The sequence below is a fragment of the Pteropus medius genome, unplaced genomic scaffold (assembly GCF_902729225.1).
Source record: "Pteropus medius unplaced genomic scaffold, Ma_sr-lr_union100, whole genome shotgun sequence".
Lineage (NCBI taxonomy): Eukaryota > Metazoa > Chordata > Mammalia > Chiroptera > Pteropodidae > Pteropus > Pteropus medius.
Window position 1 is genome coordinate 2,684,367 of NW_024350927.1, and position 24,138 is coordinate 2,708,504.

At 50.8% G+C, this 24,138-nt stretch overlaps 1 protein-coding gene across 2 annotated transcripts in view; it reads right to left on the minus strand.

The window, feature by feature from the left end:
- TMEM51 (transmembrane protein 51) overlaps positions 1 to 23,284 on the minus strand; it is a 40,420-nt gene extending 17,136 nt beyond the window's left edge. The window contains exon 1 of one of the 2 annotated variants that reach the window (XM_039842157.1): positions 23,219 to 23,284. The gene's annotated coding sequence lies outside the window, so the exon portion shown is untranslated. Of the gene's footprint in view, positions 1 to 22,594; positions 22,842 to 23,218 lie in introns of those variants that run through there. The other variant, XM_039842156.1, reaches the window with a different exon arrangement.
- Between the last annotated feature and the right edge of the window lie 854 nt (positions 23,285 to 24,138).

The window sequence follows — 24,138 nt, forward strand, 5'->3', positions numbered from 1 at the left end:
GTCAAGGTCCCTGGAGACCAGAGAGCTGGCCTCCCAGCCCCAGGCTGCTGACATCTGGACTCTGTTTACATGGGAGAAAAATATATAGGTTTACTTTATTGAACCTACTGTTACTTATGGCTCTTTGTCACCTAAACCAGACTGGTGAAGAGTAATAGTGAATTTGTTATTATTTATAAGACTGTCAGCTCTGCCAAGGACAGTGCTAAAAGCTTTACCTATATGAGCTTATTTAATTCCCATAGGAACTCCAAGAGCCAGACGGTTACCCCATGTTACAGAGGAGGAAACGGAGGTCTTGCCCAAAGCCATATAGCAGGTCCCCTGTCCATCTTGCCGCTAAGAAAAAACCAGAGAGAGGATGTGGCAGGCGGACTTTTAACGTGACCCGGTAGTCCCCACTTCCTCCTGTTCATGCCCTGCGTGACTCTCTGCTTGAGCGTGGGAGGGACCTATGGCTTTCTTCTGACCAAGAAAATATGGCAAAAGAGCCAGGATGAAGGTGATTACGTTCCATAGACTGGAAGGCTGGCTGTGGGCAGACGCAGCTCCATGAGGTAAAGGCACAGAGTTTCAGAGCCAAGAGGGCCTTGGTGACAGAGGCACACATCAATCAGGAGGTGACGGCCTATGGCAGTTCGAAGCAAGGACTCCGGTACTCGCCTTGGCTCCTGTACTTAACTACCTGTTCCTGACAGCCCACGGAGTCTCAGCTTCCTCACCTGTGAAACAAATGGCGGTAACAACACCTTCCCGCAGAGACAACAGACAGGGAAAAGTGTTTGTCAGTGGAGCACTGCTCAGGCCGCGGTCTGCATGAATGGGCTTTCCAAGAGCCCGAGCCGGAGGGAAAAGCGAGGCAGCCTGTAAGGAGGAGGAGAAGGGCTCCTCGGGCAGAGAAGCGGGCAGCCGGAAGCAGAGGGTCCAAGGTTCCAGCAGGAGGTGCCAAGAGAGAGGGATAGCGGTCAGCCTCAAGTGCCCTCGACAAGTTCAGAGCACTCTGTGTTACCTGCCCAGCGACCATTCCCACTCCTGGCAGAACGGCGCCCTGATTTCCATTTGCAAGCCCCCTCCTCCCCTCAGTCCAGGGGTTGGAGTCTAACTCTGCATTCCTGGGCATCCCACACCCCTGGGATGGTTTCCCTGAGAGAAAAGGAAAAATGGAGTGGGGGAGGGGAGAAGAAGAGGATAAAATAACAACCACGATAATAAAACAAGACAGTGGCCCTACATGGACCACTGATGATGATGTGGCATAAATTAAGGGCTGATTAACACCATCTTCTGAACTGAGCGCCACTAGGTGGTGTGACACCAATCACACCCAGGTCGCTGTCTGGATGGCCAGTGGGAATTTGCTTCATGCAAGAGAAGCACTGTGAAATACAATAGCCACTAGCCACGTGTGGCCGTGTGGCCATTGAGCTTCCTGAAATGTGGCCGGCCTGCACTGAGATGTGCTAAAAAAGTGTAAATCGCACACCAGATTTCGAAGATTAAGTAGGACAAAAAGATCATCTCGTTACCATTTTTAATTAGTTCCATACTGAAATGATATATTTCCGAGGTATTGCGTTAAATAAAATATAATAAATTTTGCCTATTTCTTTGTACTTTCAAAAAATGTGGTTGCCAGGAAATTTAACATTACTCATGGGGCTTGCATTCTATTTCTTTGGGTCGGCTCTCCACGGTTAGAATTTGTGTTTGTTTTGTTCACTGCCTTTTCAGTTCTAGACCAGGCCTGGCACGTGCAAGAGGAGCTTAATAAATGTCGATGGGATGAATAGCACGACATCGCGGTATTATGGAAAATACATGGACTTTGGAGTCTCTCTTGACCTTGGCTTAGTTCTGGATGCCGCTGGCAGTGCACTTTAGCTTGTGAGCCTGTTTCCTCATCTGTAAAAGGAAGATGCTACTTTTGAGGATCCAGTGACATAACCTACACCCGGTCCAGCACCAACCCCGCAGACTTGTTGTCACGTGTGTGGGAAACCCCGGGAGGTGCGGAGGCCAGAGGGCTCTGCTGAGAAGCTGTTGCTATTTTGGGTGCGGGAGTGATAAACCCGCAGTAGGCACCAGGCTGTGGCCTCCAGCAGCTGCTAAGAGGTTTATCCCCAAACAGAAGTGTCTTTGATCTCACGGCCAAAACTGCAGCCCGTCGCCCATTCAGACGGGCAGCAGCAGCTCAGAGAGCGAGGCCCAGAGCCAGCATCAGCTGTGATTGAGGACAAGGGAGGCATACTCCATGCACACCTGTAATGGCCCCAGTTTAGAAACCCCCAGAGCAAGGGCTCAGGCTGGTCTGTGGGGGCTTCTCAGGGTCCTTTCCAGAGAAAAAAATTACTGAAGACTGTCTCCGCATTTCCGATGCCCAACATAGAAACACGGAGGCTGAGGAGGAGGGAGAGGTGGCTGCAGGAACACCTGGTAGAGGTCTCTGGGGCCAGGTGGGATGCTCTAGCACAATCCTATATAATTTCAGGAGATCGCTGGACTTCCAGAGATTGTAGCGCAGGATAAGAATCCCCACTCTGGTACCTAACAGCATGGCTCTTGGAGATTCAGGTGTATCTGGATATAGACAATGTGCATCCGATTACAAATAGGGGGAATTGTACATTTTACAAGAGGGCTTTTTTGTTTTCAAAAGCATGCATCTTTAAATCATGATAAGAACAGCTAACATGCATTAAATGCTTACTCTGAGCCTGGATTATCTCGTTTAATCTTCATGAAGAAGATGCTACCAACATCCCCATGTTATAGAAGCGGACTCTGAGGCCCAGAGGGGTTATGTACGTTGCTCAAAGTCTCATGTTAATAAGTAGCAGAAGGAGGCAGTAAACCAGAGAGCCTGAGTCCAGAATCCCTCTAAAATCCTGCCTCTCACCCGCTCCCAAGCCATGCTTTAAAAAGAGTGAGTTTTTAAAATGGCTACACACTGCCTCCATGAACAAGGTATTCCTTTGTCCAATGACAGAAGCAGAGGTTTGCTGCTGGCAGAGAGCTGGAAGGGACGTGGGGTTGTCGCAGGCCACTCAGGGACAAAGACGGGTGAATACTAGAGTCTTAAGTGACCTGCCTAGAAGCTGAGGGTTGTGAGTCAATCTCTACTAGGTCCAGGCACTGAGGTGGACACCTTTGCACATCATCTCTGTAACTCGAATCATCAAAACGCTCCCTGGCTACTCCCTTGTCCCCACTGTGAGAGGAGGGAAGGGGGCCAAGGATGGCGACCAGTTAGAGGTGACAGGCTCTAACCGGCCCTGCCCAGATGCAAAGCTGGTTCACCCGTCCGAAAGCCCCACAGTGGGTGTCACGGTTTCCGATGTGTCTGTGCGTGTTCCAGTTGGGTTCCCCGTTCCTCAGGCCAGGAGCTATGCTACAAAGTCTCTGCCCCACTGGGGTGGGAGTTTATTAAGTATCTGTGAGGTCAGACCCCTAATCCACCCGAGGGTGTTTAGAGCTGAAGATCAGCCGAGGAATCTTAACTCCACACATTTTGGTATAAACTGGGATTACGAAGCCGAGGCGGCCAGAGGGGCTGAGGCTCGGCCAAGGTCAAGGTTGTTCCTTGATCAGGGAGAAGAAACCTCCAGGCTGACAATGACAATGGCCATGCAATCACAAGAGTCACACCACCAACAACAGCGATGAAGATGATAAAGTAGCTGCTATTTCCTGTGTTGCCCCGACAAGCTGGTGCCGCCTGCTGAGGGGGGCCCTGGAAGCTCGGCCGGCAAACTCTGGTTTGCTGCCTCCCTCTGGGCGTTCATTCCACAAACATTAACTGTGCACCCATGACACGCCAGGCAGTGGTCCAGGTGCTGGGGGACACGGCAATAAGCATCGTGGAGAAACCACCAGTGCCAGGCATCCCATAGGTATATCCTCTCTTTATAAAAATCCAATTTCAAGTAGGAAAATCCCCAAAAAGGTAATGTGGGGCATGCTTATTATTATCACAGAAGTTGTCCGGAGCTTGTTGTACTAGTCACTCCCAAGGGGAGGTGGTTATTGAAGGCCACTGGGGGATGGGCCCCATTGGGCTGCGGGGATCCAGGGCTCCCTGGACCAGTGTGTAGGTGCTGAGTGGCCATCCTGGGTACCTGCCCAGCGTCCAGGCCCCCTCCTCAAGGCCCTAAGCCTGGGTGTGGCCAGGCCTGGCCAACGAGATCTTCCTATTTCCCAAAGGGTGGGCCCGGCCCGACCAGAACCAGTAAAACTCAGATCTTCACTGTCGAGGAGATGCTGATGGAGGACATCCCTGCCTCCCTTGCTGGGTTTGCTGGAGGGACAGGAAGAAGCCCATAGTGGTGGCCATCTGGTCCTCACGAGGCTGCCAGAGGAGGGAGCCGGCATGGAGGAAATGAGGGGTGGGGTGAGCAGGACCCCAGGGGACACCACTCGAACCCCTGAGTCCAGCTGCACCTACCAATGTTGCAGTCGTATAAACCAATCGTACCCTCTTTTGCCTAACAAAAAAAATAAAATAGCGACTAAACAAACAAAAACAACACAAAACCGCCAGTTGCTCCCAACTCCCCTTTTTCTGAGGCGAGCTTGGTGCTGACCGTGGTAGCCGCAGCCACCAGCTTCCCCTCATGTCCTCAGACTGAAGTCAGGCTGCAAGCACCTGCAAGGTGGGCGTCCTGGAGCGGGGCCGCGTTGAGGCCTGAGTCCAGGGTTACTGGGTCTCTTTCCTCAGCTGGGACATTTTGAGGATGGCTGTTCAGGTGATTCAGTAAGAGAGGCCTGTGGGTGTGTCAGTGACTGAGGAAGGACACAGTCACAGGGCTGAAAGTTGGCCAGACTCTCCTGTGCCACTACCCTGGAACACGCCACCCAGTAGGTATGGTCATAAATCACTGGGTTGGGCATGCTGCTAGGTGGTTAGCAGGAAGTAGAAGGCAGAAGAGCCAGGCCTGCTCTTGAAAACATGAAGGTTAAAAACACATCTAGCAAGCAGGTGCACACATGGGAATGGGGACGGGGAAGAAGGGAATGCATTGGAAGGGCACGTGGGGACAGGCAGACATATCCGAGGGGACACCATCTCTCTACCCTGTGTGCCGGGTACTGTGCCGGGCACCGAGGTAGCCGTCAGCAGCACTCTACCCTCAGCCTTGTGCAACCAAGAGAGACGAGAGAGAAGAAAAGACTGTGAGAGGTGACACATTGGGGACGGAGGGCGGGAAGGAACAAAGTGGCATCGACAACCCAGAGGAGGAGAGAAAAGTGAGCAAAACCGGAGAGGACACGGTGACAGCACAGGAGGAGGAAGGTACGAGAACAGAGGGCAGGAGATGGGGGACTGAAGCCTCGGTCCCTGACCAGGCGTGGGAGGGGCTGGGGAGACTGGGGCCGGGGCGGATTTTTTGAAAAGGGAGGGAGAATTTGGCACTGGGCCTCACGCTCCCACCGGGCCGCTGCCCCGCCTTTGTTGTCCCAGCAGCTGTCACGGGGCGGGCCCTACGTCAGGTTTGCATACGTAGACAGGCCCACAGTCACAGAGAGCCTCAGAGCAGGGTTGCTAGGACACACGCCTGCTCTCCCAGTGATTGGCCGAGCACAAAGGGGACACAGCGAGCGGGGCCCTGGGGAGAGGCCATGCCTGGGGATGGGCTACCACCTCCAACTTCATCCCGGCCAACCTCACACCTCACCTGGATACACGCCGCAGAGGCCTCTTCCATGGCCTCCTGGCCTATCCTCTCCATACTGTCTTTTTTTGGGGGGGGGACGGAGGGGCGGTCTTTCTAAAAGGCAAATGTGATCACACCATCCTCACTCAAGACCCTTCCATGGCTCCCCATTGCCCCCAAGATCAAGCTTTGAAGGCCCCTCTAGTCCCTAGTGCCTACCTGCTATGCCCCTCAGGCCTGGGCTGATTTCCACGCATCACCTCATTTCATCCTCACAAGCCCCACCTCTCACTCCGTTCCAGGCAACTTAACTGAGGCTGGGAGAGGGTGGCGGAGTCAATGTCCTCCTCATCTGGGCTCAAAAGCCATCTCATCCATGACTTCTGTCTCTCCTTGGGAAAGACGTCCCTGGCTGAGAACCACTGCTCTAGACTATTGGTTGAATTTTTAAAAGAAGAAGCACATACGATAATTTATACTAAGATGATTAAATGTGTGGCCACTCTGCGTTCAGGCTGGTGCCATCAGACATTTTTTCATTTAAAAATCAACCCTCGTGGAACCTCATGCAGGGCAGCTGGACATCATGGTTTGATGGTTTGCCTTTTATTTTCATTTTCAACCCAAAGATAAACAGAGCAGCTTGAGAAACCCACTCGGGTTCCCTAGATGCCGGCAAAAAAAATAAATAAAACAGGCACACAAAATCAACAATCAAAAGGGTTGTTTGTCCACCTTGAGCTCAGGCTTGCTGAGCACCTGCTGCCACCCCGCCCGCCAGTCTCGGAGCCAAGTCAGTGCGGCGGGAGGCCTGCCGTTCATTTAGACTTGATGGCAACTATCAGCTGAATTGCTCCTGACAGAGTGAACGTGATGGTCAGGAAATGAGGCTGGCACAAGGCTGGCACGAGGCTTTCCATTCTTAACATGCAGAGATCCAAGAGAGGTTCTGACCACAGGCCCTCTGGTTCCCTGGGCGTGGTTCGAAATGGCTTTTTGCTTTACCTGTTGCCACAGGCCGCCCTGGGGACTGTTCCCTCATTTCCTCAAAGGCAGCCTGGAGCCCCGCCCAGCTCAATCATGAACCAAGAGAGGCATGTGACCTTGCAGGGGACAAGGAATAAAGCTGAGAAGTATGACGGGCTCGCCGTGTGCTGGCTGCCATTCTGTGCACTGTACACCTATCAACTCACGTCATCCTCACAACAGCCTTTTAGGGAGCTATCGGCACCCCCATTTTACAGATGAGAAAACTGAGGCGATGAAGCAACTTGTCCAAAGTCCCGTAGCTGGTAGAGCTGGGATTTGAACCTACTTTTGGAACTAGTCCACAGAACCTTCATAAAGGAGGGTACATCTCTCGTTCGACCAGCAACGGACGCTCACTCCACTACACAGGGGTCTTCTGTGTTGATCCCCATTCCACAGAGCTGATGACAGTGTGGTGCAGTGAAAAGCGTCAGGGGTTAGGCATTACCCAAGTTTCAATTCTAGCTCCTCTGTGTTCTGGCTGTGTGACTGTGGGCCAGGGACTTGACTTCTCTGAGCCTCAGTTGTTGCTCTGTAAAATGGCCCTTGACCAGTCGTGTTATTATAAGGATTACATTAGGAAATGCTAACAATAACCAACATTAACTAAATGCTTCCCACACTCAAGGTACTATGAAGTAAGACACACTGCCGTCTTCTTCGTTTTACAGATGAGGAGCTCAGAGAGATTAAGCCACTTGTACAAAGACACACAGCTAATTGTGGAGATACAGAGATTTGAGCCTCGGCTGACTCTGAGCCCAGGCTGCTAAGAACTGCATCCTGCATCCTCCTATATAATTCAACATATACATAAAACAACTGGCACAGTGTCTATAACACGACAGCTCTTCAACCCACAGCCAAAATCATTATCATCCGGAGGGCACCAGGGAGATAGCACCCAGAGAGGCCCGTCCAGTTCTGCCTAATGCCCAGCGCCGGGCAGACATGTGCAGGCCTGCAGGGGAGTCCTGCCCTCTGTTCCCAGCAGAGCAGACCCTGTGATCCCCGGCACGTGGCCAGGATCAGCCTGGAAACTGAGGGTGCTTTGTCCATGGCTTAGAGCTGGTCTTGCCGATTATGGGGAGTCAGCTCCAAGACCAGACTTTGGCCCCAGTGAGGTTTATGTTTAGAAACAGACTAACAGTAAGTACTTGACATCTTCGAAGACTCAAGTGTCCTGGCCAGGAGACTTGAGTGATTAGAGTCACCTGGGAGTGACCGCTAGGCTGGGGGTCAACGCTGTCAGTGACACTTGTTGGAAATACAGATGCCTCTGCGCCCCACCCAAGACTGCTGGCTCTGAATTGCCAGGGCTGGGGCAGGGGCATCTGCTCATTTACTTGTTTACTTAAAGTATAATTTATATCTAGTAAAATGTACAGACTTTAGTGTATAGTTTGATGAGTTGTAACCACCGCCAAGATCAAGATACAAGACACTTCCAACACCCCAGAAAGTTCTCTGCGTGTGTCTTCTTCCAATTAACCCCCATCCTTCCAAACCCTAGGCAACCATTGATCTGCTTTCTGTCGCTACAGGTTAATGGGATCTGTGCTGGAGGTTTCTATAAATGGACTCATGTGCTCTTGGGTCTGCTTCTTTTTGTTCATCCACGGTGTTGTCCGTATCTGTAGTTTGTTTGGTTCCTTTATCTCGCTGAGCGATGCCTACCTCATGGATGTACCGCGGTCTGCCTTCTCACCTGCCGATGGACACCTGGGCTGTTTTCTCATCTGAGCTGCCGTGCCTGAAGCTGCGGTGAACATTTGTGTGTGAGTCTGTGTGTGGACAGATGTTTGCCCTTCTCTTGATAAACGCCCAGGAGTGGAATTGCTGGGGCACCGGGAGAAGCCCTGACTTCTACCTTCTCTCCAGGTGCTGCGGCGTACGGGCTGGGATTTCTTAGCTTGCTTTTTGTTCCGAGCCCTCTGTTCTCAAAAGGCCCCCCTCTCTGATTTCCGACCACGAAAACCATCCTTCCCTTCCCTTTCCTCCCTGCAGTTGAAACGCGAAGCTCTGTTTTCCTTATTGCCATTTTTGCTTGCTCGGGGAAGGACAGCTTCTTTTTTAAAAGCACACTTCAAAGTCAAGGCTCCATTATCGAACGGCCTGGCCCAGGAGGCACCGCTTTGATCCATGGAGCAGCAGGCATCACGAAACTTTCCAACCCGCCTCCTTGGAAGAGCAGTTTGTTCCCCCACGCAGACCACAACACCTCACCAAGTGTCAAAATGACAGACACGCACAGAAAGACAGTTACGGAAATGCTCGGCGCGTAGCGGAGACTTCGAAGATGCCGGGTTGAAGAACGAGATTATTGAGGTAAAGCAAGGGCTGGAGGTGGAATGGTCTTGATGGCATCTTTTTTTTTTTTTAAAGAGGGAAATTGTGAAATTTGTCTAAAGAAGAAATAAGCAACTGATATTTATAAGAAAGAAGTGATACCTGGAGTGTGAACCGAGGCTCAGGAAAAGCAAGTATAGTTTTCATGATGTCAAGTAAACAATCTGTGTAAGACTAAGACTAGGATCGAGGTGGGTCTCAGGTTCCTAAGGAGAGAAGACTCTGGGCCCATCACACGCTCCCCCAGACATGTCTGTGCACGATTATCAACTGTATTACGTATCATAATATTTTGTGCCAAAAGTTTTGTACACACTATGTTGCTCAGTCCTCATAACCCTCCACGAGGAGGGAAGGCATTACGTCCATTTAATAGATGGGTAAACAGTATCAGATTGGCAACAGTAAGTCATTTGCCTAGGATCACAAAGCTATTAAGTACACAACGTGAATCTGAACCCAAGTCAGCCTGGCCCAGGAGCCCACTTTCTGCTCCATATGTCAGGAGTTCCAGGCTTAGCTGGATACCTGAGTCAACTAGAGGGCATGTTCAAAATCCCATTCCTGGGCTCCCACTACTGGGGCATGACTCAGCAGGTTTGGCTGGGGCCTGGGATTCTCTGGTTTAATCAGTTCCCTACAGGGTACTGGTCCAGCTGATCGATGATCTGAGCCGAGGATTGCTGGGGCGGGCTGCATCCGTGCCAGCCAGAAGGTCTTGCCGGGAGAGCTGGGAGAACACGAGCCGAGCCCCCCAAAGCCACCTGGGAGGTCGCTCCATGGCAAGGATTGATTGATGTACTGTGGCAGTCGACTCTGGAACTGCTTTTCCCAGAATCTCCCTCCCTGTCTGGTTGAAAGGGTTCACGGACCCAAACCCAACATGAATTCAACTCAATTCTCACACTATTTACCCAGAATTAGCCAGAATCAGATCCCACAGCGGAAGGGCTCAGCCCCACAAGTCCCCCCTGCCTACTTCAGATGCCAATCGCAAATCCAGGCTGCCACCTGGGTTTGATTCATTTGCCAGGACAGCTGACAGAACTCAGGAAAACCGGTTCACTCACTAGGGTACCAATTGACTACCAAGGATGTTAAAAGAGACATAGGAATCAACAGCCAAACGAAGAGAGAGACAGGGCGAGATCTCAAATGAAGGGACTTCTGTCCTTGTGGAGGCCGAGGCCCAGCTCGGTGGCACATGGAGCGTTCTGGGCCCCCAGCATGGAAGCTCTCCACAAAAGGGGTCAACAAGCTGTCCGAGTTTTCGGGGAGGCTTTATCACATAGTCGTGACTGACCTAAGCCACTGGCCACTGGTTACTGATTCAGCCTCTAGTCCCTCTCCTCTCCCTAGAAGTCGGGAGGTGGGGCTGAAAGTTCCAACCCTCTAATCACTGGTTGGGTCTCCTGGTGACCCACATCCATCCTTAGGTGCTTTCCAAAAGTCACTTCATTCATATAACAAAATATATCTTTATTACTCCCATCCTTTAGGAAATTCCAAGGGTTTTAGGAGCTCCGTGCCAGAAACGGGGAAGAAGGTCAAACATACATTTTTTATAAATCACAATATCATATTGGTTCTAGGTTAGAACTGGCCAAACAAGGAATTTGCGGGAAATCTGGGAAGTGGGTGTGAAGTAGCAGCCATTACTCTTTTGAGATCATCATGGGTAGATGTGGTGACAAGCAGGCACCATGCGGTCAAGCAGGTTTGAGCCTGTCCTGCTGTCCTTCGATTTGTGTCTAGCTCTTCCTCCTGATGGCTGGTCCTTCTGACCAACAGCATCCCCTGAATCCCCACTGGACACCTGGGTGGGCACCCACCAGGCAGTGGCTACCCACAGGCTTCTCCACTAGTCTCCCTATCACCCTGCTTTGGTGGCTGGACACCCTGGCTTCTCAGATGGACGTGGTCTCTGGTCCCTTAGACCCTCTTTCTCCTTCACCTTTGCCTTCCCCTCCCATAATTGTGTAAGATCTAATTCTTCTTTACCCAGAAAACAGATTGGTAGTTGCCAGGGGGTGGGGGAAAAGAGATAATAAATCTCTTATTTCACAGGTCACAGGAGCTCAGCTTCCCTGAGTCACCATGAATGAAAATAACGTCCACTCTCTCCAGCTGAGGCAGCGGTGGTGGAAGAGTGGTCCCTGACCAACGCATCCCCGTTGCTGGGAGCTTGTGGGAAATGCAGATGCTCGGGCCCCACCCCAGACCTAATGAGTCAGAAATTCTGGAGAAGGGTCCAGCAATCTTTTCACAAGCCCTCCAGGAGCTTCTAAGAGGTGCTAAAGTTTAATGTAGGCATTTAAAAAGCCTTTGTCCCTTTCTACTTGGGATGAGGAAAAAGTTCTCACAAAAGATAGACAGGATGTCTATACGACATTATGAATGTCCTTTATGCCACTGAATAGCACACTTAAAAAGTGGTTAAAAATATTAATCAGCCAGAAGCCACACGTAAAAGGTCACACATTGTACGAGTTCATTTATATAAAATACCCAGAAAACAGATTGGTAGTTGCCAGGGGGTGGGGGAAAAGAGGAAGTGGAAAGTAACCGCTTGATGGGAATGGGCTTTTTGCGCGGAGGGTGGTGAAAAGTTTTGGAACTAGATAGAGATCGTGGTCGCACAACACTGTGACTGCCCTAAATGCCACTGAATTGTTCACTTTTAAACGGTGAATTTTGTTATGTGAATTTCTGAGACGGGACATTATCTCTATGACAATTAGCACTTATTGAGACATCGCGCTAAGGCTTCGCAAGCACAGTGCCATTCATCTTCACCCCACCCCTATGCGGGTGGCATTATCATTCTCCCCATTTAACAGACGTGGAACAGTCAGACTCCGGAATCCACACTTTTAGCCGACACACCATCATACCCAGAACACTGACTTATTTCTTTGTGCGGGTGACAGAAACAAGACATCAGCCAGAACACCTGGGCCTACAACTAAAAGCAGATTCCTAATCGCTCGGCCTCACCTGCCCGAAGGGAAGTGGGGTGGAGACTGGCTTGCTCATGGGTCCCCAATCCCTGGCTTTCTCAGATAAAAATGGCCACTAGAAGCAATTGGTTTGGATTTGAGTGGCTTATCGGAATGGAAAGATTTTTTAAAAATCATGATAGTAACAAAAAATGTATTGAGCATATATTATATGCTAAGTACTTTTTACACGTAGCTCATTTAACCCTCACGACATCTTCAAACTCTTCTCCCTATGTAGAGAATTTAGGCAATTGCCCAAGTTGCCGAGGTCATTAGGGCCGGCACTTGAACTTAAATCTGTTACTTTAATACAAAGTGATACATGTTTCTCCCTAGGAAATTTAGAAATGGTACATATTTGAATTTTAAAATATTTTGGTTCTTCTTTAAAATCTAAAAATGGGCCAGCTCTGCAATCTGCCTTTCTACATGACGAGATTAGAAGCATCTTTGTCTTTCGGTCTTAATGGCCATCACCACCATTTTTCATGGCTATGTGGTCTTCCCCTACACGATGTACCAGAGTCTGTTTCTAGGCCTTTAGGTTGGACATGAGGTTATTTCCATGAGAGGACATTTCAATCAGAGAAAAACATTTTAACCAGGGAGCTAAAATTTAGCAAAACCCCTCCCTTACCACAAGCAGCAACATGTCAATTAGCTTTGGAGGGATGATATTTGTGGAGGACAGTGCTAGGCAGCAATACAGCCGATACACATTTATTTCAGGTGCAAACTTTTGGGGGAAAGGCTTTCTTTCATTTTCATGTGCTGAAGACAAAGTTAGAACGTCTCTCAGATTTACCCATCTCACTCCTTAAAAAGAAGAGCTTGATTCCTGGGCACCAAGAAACACATGTTCTCCAGGATCCCAAGCTATCGCCCCCCTTCCTAGTTCTGAGATTACCTACGGGATAAATGTAGTTAAAAGCTAGTACTCTGGTTCTCACTGTAGTGTAGTGGTTAAGAATCCAGACTCTGGAGTCTGACTGCCCTAGTTCAAAGCCCAGCTCTACCCCTCACCAGCCCTGGATGATGTTATTAGTTCACCAAGCCCTTGGAAACCAAGCGCTAGTGATGTAAGAAGCCTGGGTCCCTGAAGAACTATGTGGAGCAAGGACCAACATGTTAAATTGTACTTGTGGCCTGGGCATCTCAAGCCCCTGAGATGTGGGGCTTCTTGCACAGTAGCCTGCGTTCCCCAAATCTTAGAACTGTTACAAGTATCTATGAGTTAACATATGCAAAATGCTTAGAATAAGTGCCTGACACAATTGCTATGTAATTTTCAATTAATATTAGAAAAAACTTAGGTCAGACCCTCTCACTAGCCAGCCCATGATCTGCTTCTGCCAAGGCCACCGTCATGACAAGGGTGATGGGAAGGCGTGGCAATTTCCCTCTCCCCCAATTCCATCAAGGATACTGACCCGCATCAAGAATATTTCCCCAAACATCTATGATTTTCATTATTAACCGGATACATCTCTGCCTCTCAGGAATTTCCCTAAACTCTTTTTGAATATGTTCAACCTGCAACCCTCTTGGAGGAAGCAAGTTTGTCTGCTCCTCTCTGTGAGTAACTGGGCAACTTCATCTGGGGCAAGAGCACACATGTGTTTTAGAGCCACGACACACTTCCCCACACGCGATGAGTCAGCAGAAACATGCAGGGCGAAGAACGCCGTTAACTACATCCCCGTTGGCTCAGCCAGGCACAGCTCCCCATAGCTGAGAAGAAACTTCAGTCAATGGCTCCATCAGCTTCCAACCGTAGAACTAAGGACCGATGATCCATAAATTCGGAACGTGTACTCCTCAGCTAATCACACATTTATCTACCATTTATCTGTAAAAAGTTTTTTCTCTCATACTTATGGACATGGTTTTTCCTCTTTTCAGGGGGCAGGGGTGCAGAGATCCCTTTGAGAATCTGATGAAAGCTACCGACCCTCCATAGAAAATTCCATAGAGATAGGAAGTTTGATAAAACTTCAGGTGTTTGGTGGGTCCTTAAAGCAATCAATCTGAAGACCCCGTGTGAGTTATTACAAGCTTAAAATGACGATTTCATGATCCTGACAACTGTAATACTTTTTTGCCTTGATGACCAGGAGAATATCTAAAAGTAACATTGAAAAGCATCATTGTCTGCATAGAAAATTTCTGGAAGCATGGATACATCTGGGAACAATACCTGCAGGGAGGGGTCTGTGGTGGAAGGGGAATTTACATTTTTTTCATTGCATGTTCTTTTAAGCTGTTTTTTTTTTTTTACAATGCATAAAAAATGTTCCAACTGAGCTAATTTTCTAATTAAAGGAAGAGAATTAATAAAAAGTGACCTAAGTTAAGAACTATATACAAATCATTATTACTTCCATTCCTGTGACATGAGGGAGGGGAGGTCACTGATGAGGAAAAAGACCCCTTACCACCTAAAGGGTTGAACCCACATCAGCTTGTAAAGGCAAAATGGCACTCAAGGAGAGATGACAAATTATTTCCACTTGGTGTTCAATAACGTTCATTAAAGTTCCAAACTGGAGAGGAGGGTATTATTAATATTCCATCAGGTTCCTACACAGCCATGGTGCTGGGGGTAGGAATTAGCCAAACCTTCTCATGGAAGTTTAGGGGGTACACAATCAAGCTAATTGACTGAGCTAGGCTGGAGGTTATAAAGGTATGTAAATGCTAGAGAAAAAGACACATAGTGGAGGCTAAACAACCCCCCCATCAGATACTCCCCTCCCTACACATTCAAAGAGAGTAGCTCTGCATTTATTAGGCCCAATTGCATGAAACTGCCCTTTCGGCGGGTCATCTGTACGGGGGCGGCAGGGGGAATGACGGGGCGAGCCTGTTACTTCCTGTGTCGCAATGAGGGTTACAGGAGGCCATGCATGTCAAGCTCTTGGCTCTGTGTGAGGCACACAGTAGGTTCTCAACAAGAGTCCATCCCTTCCGCCTTCCCCTCCCTGGATCATCAACATGAAAGTTTCCATGCTTGGCCATTTCATAGAAAGATAAACATACACTCTCCATACAACCCCACTTCTAGGTATCGGCCCGAGAGAAAGGAAAAACTTATGTTCATCCTAAAACCTGAAGGTGGATGTTTACAGCAGCTTGAGTCATTGTCGCTGAAAACTAGAAACACTCCAAACGCCCTTCAACAGGCGGAAGGATAAATGAAGCACGTAGAATAAACGCAGCATGAAGGACTCTCAGATGCATTAAGCTGAGTGAAGGAAGCCAGACTCAAAAGGCTTCATACTGTAGGATTCCATTTACATGGCATCCCAGTGAATGGAACATTTACATGGAACCTTTCTGTATCTTGATTATGACGGCTGTTCCGCAATAGTACGTGTTTGTCAAAACTCAGAACCGTACATGAAAAAGGGTGAATTTTACTGTCTGTAAATTAAATACACGCACACGTAAATAATGCTGGGAGGGGGGTGTCTTAGTTCAGGTTGCTGTAACAAAATACCAGAGACCAGGGGGCTTACACTAAATAGACATTTATTTCTCATGGTTCCGGAGGCTGGAAGCCCAAGGTCAAGGTGCTGAGAGATTCGTGTCTGGTGAGAGCCAGCTTCCTGGCGTGTAGGGGACATCTCACTGTGTCCTCACATGGCTGTCCCTTGATCTTTCTCTCTTCCTCTTCGTTTAAGGGCACACACATCCTGATAGTCTCTCTCATGACCTCATCTAAATCAAAATACCTTCCAAAGATCCCGCTTCCTACGATCCTCTCATTGGGGGTTAAGACTTCCTCATATCGATTGCAGGAGGCTTGGGGGTGGGGGAGGCACAAATTCAGCCCCTAACAGGTAGTTTTTACAGTTGCAGAAGAGTGAGCTTCTGTGGGTTCTGCCTTGCTGCTTTCTCAGCTTCCTAAGTATAGGAAGGGAGGCCCGGATGCTCTAAGGATGCTCAAAGTTAAAATCGTAAAAGAACCACCTGGAATAGTGGTGAATATTTGCAAAGCTCTCTGCAGCTCACAAAGAGTCCAGTCTTCAGGGCTTTGAAAGCTAAGGGCTTAGGCTAGCCTAGATCCTGCAGGAAGTGGAGAAGCGGCAAAGATTTTAGCTTGCTGCATGATATGGTTATGGGTTTGTCATACTACTTGTTTGCTGACTGCTCCTCCTTCCCAGTAAGGCATTAGCTCCATGAAGGCAGAGACTATGTCTTTATTACGGACCGTTTTCTCTCAAAACCCAGAATATTGGGCCTGTAGAGAGAACTCAGTGAAAATTGGTTAAATGAATGAGTCTCGCTTCCCAAATGACTTTTAAGAAGAAATTAAATGGCCCCTTCACGATGGTCTCCCCCTAGGACGATCCACTCCATCTAGGGCACACGCTGGCCCTCTCTAGGTCACCTCAGGCTCAGTGACGGGCACACAGCACGTATCAGTACATTTGTTTAAAGTGACAGTCTGTGGAGAGCTGAAGATGACTTTCCCTATACAGTATAATTTGCATCTGTCACTGTTTGAAATCAGTTACCCAAAGGAAACTCCTATACATAATTGCTATTCTCCAAAGTGCATCTAATGAAGCTGTAATAATCAAGGTCTGAGAGTGTGAGCGTTTTGTGTTTTATCATATCTCTCTCACCCAGTATCGACAAAGCATGGCCACGCCCTAACCAACACAAGCCCGGCCAGTGGGTGTGGAGAAAGCAAAACGCAGGACAGGAAAAAGGTACGTAAATTTTCTTTCTCTCTTTCCCAGACCGGATGTAAAGAGAAAAAAGTGGCAAAGACATAAAATTCACCAGGACTTAGGACCACCTAATTTTACATCTTGAATAGAATAGCAGAACCTTCCAGAGACATCTAGAACTGTATATCGTATGAGACCACAATCTTAAAAAAAGGGCAACTGCCCACTGAGGTGGGTTCTCATCCTGGATCTGCCAGAATTTGCTGGGTGACCTTGGGCCCGTCACCTCTAGGATGCTTCTATTAGTGAAGCTCTGAAGACAGTAAAAAACAAACAAACAAACAAACAAAAAACAAGCTAAAATGGGCTTACCAGCCCTGTGATGTGTTTTAAATGCTGGCATTGAACAAATAAATTTTAGTGCACTGGAGCAATATAAACTGGGCTGTTGGCACGAAAGTCGATGATAAACATGAATTCTTGGTGCAGGCTGCAGGGGCCCGAGGCTGCACGGTGAGTGTGTGGTTCAGGCCGATAGCTCTGTCTGTTTGAAGAGCTGTCAGAGGTCTACAGCTGGAGACCCACATGACGTGGGGCCTGAGCTGAGAGCCCGCCTGCCCGGCACGGGCCCCGGCCTCTCTCTTTTCTGTCCCGTTTCTTCTTCTAAGAATTGAGGTGGTTAGACTAGCAGTGATTTCCAATTTGCTGTTTTGTTTTATTTTTAGTCTCAGAATCTTTTTAAAAGCATCTTCGGCACCGCTGACGTCTGGAACATTTGTAAGCAGAGTTCCCTTCTGGCTGGCCCTGCCTCCTACCACTCAGCCTTGTCCCTGCCAACCCCTGAGTTGGTTCTGGGACCCATCCATGGAACGCTAAGTCCTCCGAGATCACAGTATAAAAACCAGTGGGCCGGAGCAGGGCTGCTCAAGGTTCCTACCGTGCTGTCAGAAATATATTTATCTGGCGACGCGGAGCAGACCCACATGCACAAACAGATGGAAGTTTTACTAAAGAATACTTTTCATGACAGGATATGCACTCTATTTTCAAGTCTACTTTCTTCTGTTTCTCTTTTAAAAAGCCACTGGAAGAACACTTAACTAATTAAAAAAAACCCAGTCTGCAAACATTAGCCTATTGACAATTTATAGGTCGTTAATAAAGCTGGGGTCCTGTTAGGGGATGAGAGAGGCCAGGAGATACTGTCCCCAAGGTGGACTGACCCACCTCATCACCAGAGTAAATAAATTCTCTGCACATCTTTGCTATTAAAACACCCGTACTCCAAGAGGCAGGGAGACAAGCAAGTCAAATACTGTTTTCTTTTTCCTAGGAACCTGTACTTGGCACCAATACCTAATCTCGGGGCGATCTAGAGCAAAGGGTGATAACAGCAGGGTGGGAACACCTGGCTGGGTTAAAACCAACACAGCAAAAACACAAGAGAAACAAAGATTTCTCCCTCCCTCTGTATGATCTTTGGGTCACACCCATGCCACCCAGATGGCTGACCTCCTCTATTTCTAGGAGGCTCACTGAGAATCGGTTTTGTTTTAGATTTTATAAACATCGCCCTTTTCCAAGAACCCGTGGCCGTGCAGAGTAATGGCCCCCTAAGTCCCACAGTGGTAGTGAATCTGCACAGTGTTACAGGCTTTTGGCCATGGGGGTATTCTGAGGGAGCCGACCAGGAAGCTGGCCTCTTGAACACCTTCCAGCCATCGATGACTGGTAGGTTAGAGCTGGTATGCAAAACTGTCACATGGGGAAAATACATGTTATGATGATGCACTGAACACCAGGATATGAAATAGCAGACTAAGCAAGCAAGCAAACAGAAAACCTGAATAAAGCACCGCAGCGTCAACGGGGGCTGCCAGCATAACGTGGTGTTTTCAAGTTCTCTGCAATGAACATGTACTTCTTTTGTAATCTGGGGATGAAATAACTTTAAAAGCCTGTCCACATTATAAAGGATGGTTAAGGAGCAGCAAATAAATTTAATCGCTAGCTTCCTTCCCGGTGTTCATGCCAGCTTGACCAGACAGAAACTGAAAATGTCAAGATATATAGTCTTGATGTGCAGCCCTCGACTTCCAGGGGCCTTGGCAGTTACTCCTTTTGGACATGTCACTGCGGAGGCCCCCGAAATGCCTGGCAGTGTGGAGTGCAGGGAGGAAGGGCTCCTGGAGGAGAGAGTGCTCTGGATTTTTGTTTTCTTTTTCCAAGCATCATCCTCAAAATTATTCAAGACAGAATCAGTAAACTTGGTTCTAGACTTGGCTCTGATCGCAGGCTTCTCTTCCCTCCCTCCTCCCCTCCCCTCCTCCCTCTCTCTCTTCCCTTCCCTTCCCTGGGCCTCAGTTTCCCATTTGTACAATAAACAGATTGGACTTTCTGATGGCTAAAGTCTGTTCTGGCTCCACTTTCTAAGAGCTAAAGGGACCAGCATTCAGGTTTAAGGGCTGCTGGGTCTGATAAATCTAGGGCAAGAGAGAATAAGACTTTCAGCTCCTCAGCCCAAGTAAACAACACTGGATAGGAGGCGAGGGCCGCCCCAGCACTTCTGAGATACAGGTTGGGGCTCTGGGGAGGGAGATGTTGAGAATCAGCCTGAGGCCACAGGGAGGGGGAGTGCTCAGCGAGACCCTCAGAGAACCACCTCTGGCCTGTGTCTTGGGCAGTCTGGGAGGGGCAGGGCAGTCTGGCCTGAAGCAGAGAAAACCAAACAAGTGACCTGTTTCTCTGGGGAGCCAGAGCTCCCAAGAGAGGCAGGCGGAGCATCAAGAGCTCCATCCAGGAGAAGGGAGGGAAAACGCGTCACCAGGTGAAGCTGGGCCACCTGTGCAGGCCTGGGAGGAGCAAGACTCTATGAAGTGGCCAGCAAGACTGAGATGTTGAGAGCCACCAAACCTGGACTAATCTCGGGCCTAAAACAAGTCTCTGACCCAAATGCAGCTGGGTCTCCTGGGATAATGCAGAGGATGCTGGGGGATCAGGAGGGCTGGGTGACAGCCCTGGTTCTGCTGCTGACTTGCTGTGTGCCCTTGGGCAAGTGCCTTCATCTGAGTTTCCTACGTCAAATGAGTGGTTTCCTACACCCGAGACCTCCCAGGGTCCTCCTGTGGCAAGGGAAGGCCGTGTGTGCTCCACCTCCAAGCAAAGGGAGACTTATAACACAGAGAAGGAAATTCTAACAACTGTTGATTGCGAGGACTCCTCCAAGGTTCAGAGCAGACACAACAGAAGTGAAAGCAAAAGCCAGTAGTAGCTAGAGCAGACTCTTTACCACGTCTCCCATCAGAAGACATCTGAGCTTCTGGAACTTTCCAGGCACTTCGGGAGAAAAGCCTTCTTAGTCCTTCAAATTCCGCCTTAATTTGGAGCTGGGGGAAGAGAAGCCCAGAGCCAAAGCCTGTCACTCTCCAGTCTCTTCCGGCCTGAGAATTATGAGGGCGTTCCTGCCAGCCCTGCAGAGGGGGGCTGGACATTTACCAGAGCCATGACCCAGTAAAACAGGAGCCCCCAAAGGAGAAGGCTGCCCAGAGCAAATGTTAACAGGAGATAGGCTGCTGGCTCTGCCACCTGCTCTGCCATTCCTCACATAGACACCTGGACCTTGTAACATCTAGAGTCAGAGAGCCTGAAAGCCACAGCTAGAGGCCGGCCAAGGTCTCAGGCACTCGCTACCTCTATGGTAAAAGACACGCTCAGTTTGGGTCTCACGTCCAATCCACGGATCTTACCCCTGACCAGTGGTCACATGTTAAGGCCACATGTTAACCTCTGCCTCCTGTGTGGTGCTCCAATCCGGCCCCCCCTTTTCATTCCCACTGTCTCCAACCCCAGGCCAGCCTTCTCCAAACTTCTATTCAACTTCCACACAGCCGGAATTATCTTCCTAAGGTACCACGAGGATCGAATGACTCCCCTGCTTAAAGAACTTGAATGGCATTTGTATCTTTCTTTGTCTTTCTTGTTCGGTGTATACGGAGCACCTAGAACACTGTCTGGAGCACAAAAGGCACTCAGTGGACATCGGCTGAATGGTTCCGAGACATCTACAAGACTATGTCCCACCTGCAGTGACCTGGCCCTGCCTGTTCAGTCCAGTTCACTTGAGACCCTCCACTCCCTCTGCTTTCCCCATCTGGCACCACCTGCGTACCCCTGCCCAGCACTCCCTGTGCCCTGCACACCTCCATGCCTTTGCTTGTGCTGGTCCATCTGCAGACATCCTTCCCCGCCATTCGCCTGAGGGACTCCAATTCGCCGTTTGATATTCCGCCATTCTTTTCTTGGCATGTGTCAGCCTGAGTTATATGCTTTTTCTTCTTTTCTGTTCTCACCTAAGCCCTGTAATGTAACTTCTCGGAGCACTGGCTACATGCTAGGTGTGAATGCTGACCCCAGGAGGTTATCAATCCCATTGTATGGATGAAGAAACGAGGCTCTGAGAGGCCAAGTGACTGCCCGCCATGGGTCACACGGCCAGCGAGTGGTGGGGCCTGACTATATCACTGCCTCTCTGAGACACTTGTCATTTACTACTCACTAGGCTGGGAGCTCTCTGAGGCCCCTTGGCCTGATATTCCTGGGGCAGGCCTGGCCCTGTGAGATGCCTAATCATGGAACCACTGTCAGCTCAGGAGGTCGTGAGGAACAGATGCACCACCAGCCTCCTCCCCTTCCTCTCTCTTCTGCCTTTTTCCCCCACTCTGGGTGGTACCTCTGGTAAAGCTGGGGAGGGAGATGTCTGGAGGGAAAGGGGCTTCCTCCTAATACTATCTGGCCCTATCTACTTAGGTCGAGATCCTCTGTGACAAGTCTCCAACGTGTGAAAGCCGTTCACAGGTCCCAGAGCTGACCTTTCACTAGTCAAGCTTCCTCAAAGTGAAAGCCAGAAGCCACCCAAGAGGGCAATTCTTCTCGGGCCGCCCTCCCCGGCTGGCGCGGGTCCCGCCCACCCCGCTCCGGCCCCGCCCCTGCCCCGCCCCCCTCACTCCGGCAGCGCCTAGGTTCCCAGCGCCCGCACCACCGGCGCTGCGAGGAGGGACCTGGCCCGGGTCACGCAGACCCATCCGAGCGCTGCACAGGGGCCCCACGGCTGCTGCAGGCCGGAGAGTGCCCGGGCGGGGCTGGGGAAGCCGTACGGACGTCCAGGTATCCTGTTCCCCCGCCTCTTTGTCAGGAAAGATTTCCTACTGAAGTTGACCATCATCCCTCCTCATCAGACTTGGCGCTCGCGGGCCACAGGCCTTGCCTCAGGACTCGGGCTGTAGATCTGCTTGGGGTTCCACGTACTCGCTATGTGCTGGTATGAGTGCCCCGCCTCACCAGATGGTTATCACTCACATTTTACATGTAAGAAATTGAGTTTCGTCAAACTTTGCTCACGCCTGATTCCTCACCCCTTGGCTTCTAGTACGTAACACACTCATAGGTGCATCCGAATCTAAATCGCTAAAAAGCCTCGACTTCCAGAAAGGAGTGAGGGAGGGGGGAGGGGAGATCACGAGCGCAGTGCCAGGGTGGTTTCCAGGGACCTACTGGGAAATTCTGCTCTAAGCACAGGTGAAAGGTGCCTCTGTGGAGGTCAAGGGTTCGAAACCCACCGGGCGGATGGCTCCTGTCCCCGCCAACAGGGGGGCCCCGGAGGTCGGATGCCTTCCCCTAGCTGAGGCCAACTAGGTCCCAGCGCGATGCCCGGGAGACAGGGGTGTCCAGTGGGTCTGGGTACGGAGTCTTGCCGGCGGCAGCTCCGGGACAGGAAGCTCTCGGACCGACCGACGGACAGTCTGAGACAGTCCTCGACCCCTTCCTGGGCCCGCGGGAAACCAACAGTCACCCCTCCGGGGGCGAAGGCGCGGCGGCGCACACTCACCCGGGCGGCGGCGGGTCCAGGTCGGTCTCCGTCCAGCGGTCGGGGGCTAGGGTCTCCACGACCCCGCCTGCCCCGGGGCTGCCTCCTCCGGGACACTGGGATCCCGGGGCTAGGGCTCCGGGCGCGGGGAGGGTCTCTCGGCGAAGGGAGGCGGTGGCGGAGAGGGCGCACCACCAGCTGCGAGACCAGGATGGGGACGCAGGAAGCTCGGCCTCGGAGCGCCGGCGTGCGGGAGGGAGGGACCGCGAGAGGCAGAGGGCGGCGCCGGCCGGGAGAGGCCTAAAGCCCCGAGAGGCGCCGCCCACTAGTCGACCCTCCCTCCCAGCCCTCCGCACCACCCCAGGGCCCGCGGCGCGGGAACCAAGGCGGGGAGGGCGGGCGCCCGCTCCCTCGCGTAGGCTAGGAAGGCGGGGGTCGCGGGGATGCTGAGCCCAAGTCCTCGTCTCACCCCCAAGGGGCGCGGAATTGGATGTGGGAGTTTTGGGGGGAATCTTGGGCCAAGAGTCCGGGTATTTATGAGTTAAGTAGAGCTAGGAGATTCCCCCTCACTCCACCCTAGGCGCAAGTGCAGAGACTCAGCACCGCGGGCCCGCCCGCCGCGCCTTTACCTGACCTGGCACTCACCTGGTGCGCCCGCCTCTCCCCGCTCTTTCTGGAGAGGCAGCTGCCTCCCTCTCTATGGGTTCGGGGTGCTGGGGCCCGCCCTGCACCGCCCAGGGCTAGTGCTCTGAGAGGTGATTGATGGGCGGAGGTTTGGGAAGAGAGTTTTTAAAAAGCGAGTCATCTCATGTCCTTGGCTCGGCTCCCGACCCTCTCCCGGGTGCCCTGCGCGCCCTTGGGGTCGCACGCCGGGGCCTCTGCGGGAGTGGAGCCCGCGCACCGGATGGGGGCGCCTAGGTTCGGGTGTCTCCCTTGCTGAGGGCCCATTCCTAGCTTTGCAGAGGACTTTCTCAAAGAAACACCGGTTGCTGTCCTCTCGCCGACCGGTTGGCAGGCTGGTGGCCCGCCTCTGCTCAGAGCCCCCGCGCCGCTGCCAGAGGCCTAGTTCTGGGGAAGGGTGAACCTGAGCTTGGCGAGGGCGCCTCTTACCTGCAGCTTTGTCTCTGGCCCCTACCGGGAGGTTTGCCCTGGAACCGTGCGGGTGTGGCATTCAAACTGGATGGGCTGATCTCAGCCAAACCACCGAAAACCTAGCTTCTATGCAGAGGGAGAACGCAGCCCGCCTCCGCTTTCAATCGTAGACTGTTTGAATTCCAAGAGAGGGTCCCCTGCCCGCGTGAAAGTCCAGTTCTTTGAAGTTCAAACCCTGAGAAAAGTCAGTAGGCAGCTGGCCAGGTGTCAGAAAAGTGAGCTGAGGACAGAAGGCGCCTCCTACTGGGAATCTACCCTGTCCAGGACAGAAATCAGACGCCCTGGTGAATGGTAATCAAGTTCACTTCCAAACTGCTGAATTCATGGGTACACATGGTCTCCACGTGTGTCTACCTACAGAGTGGTCCTGGTGGGTATTTTTTTTCCCCATCTGTTGTTTCTTGCTCAGTAAC